This window comes from Haliaeetus leucocephalus, unplaced genomic scaffold (assembly GCF_000737465.1).
Source record: "Haliaeetus leucocephalus isolate CR32 unplaced genomic scaffold, Haliaeetus_leucocephalus-4.0 Scaffold13, whole genome shotgun sequence".
Taxonomy (NCBI): domain Eukaryota; kingdom Metazoa; phylum Chordata; class Aves; order Accipitriformes; family Accipitridae; genus Haliaeetus; species Haliaeetus leucocephalus.
In genome coordinates, this window is record NW_010972449.1 from 2,120 (window position 1) to 2,786 (window position 667).

Sequence of the window (667 nt, forward strand, 5' to 3'; positions counted from 1 at the left end):
CTTAAGTGATTAACTCTTTTAAGTATGAAACATAAACTGTTAGTTAAGGTAGGAAAGAAAATGGTCTTGAATTCATGGCCTGCGTTGTTTGCTCTCCATGAAATCCGTAATGCTAGGAGTAAATGTTAAGGACCACTCTGGTGTAATCTCATCTTGCCCAAGAAGCGTGTTCTGGACATGACTGGTTTTATGGTGTAAACCATGATTGCTCCTTTTGAAAGAAGTAATTCAACTCTTGCTGAAGTCTGAAGTTCTGTCAGCAGCTCTTGCTCTTTGAAGTTATAGCTGTGCTTTGGGCAGGACTTTAAAATAGTATCTAGTGAGGGAGCACAGAGGCTTTACTTGTCAGCTTGTGGTTCTGAGCAGCTGTCATCAAGACACTGTATGTGCCAAGATCCCAGAGAACACAGGTAGCATGGCTTTTAGTGCCACCTCTAATAAGAATGGGAAAAAAAGAATGTCTCTTTACAAGTGCAAAGAGCTGTAGAAATCTCAGTCACCCATTCTTTATGCAACATACCATAAGAAAGGACATTCTTTTCTGATGGTCAGAATATGAGCTTAGGATACGGGAAGAAGTGTCAAACTGAGGTTCAAAAGAAAAAAAAGAAAAAAAACATCTGTCACTCTGCACATTGTAATCAGAATGTTTCTTTGCCTCATGTTT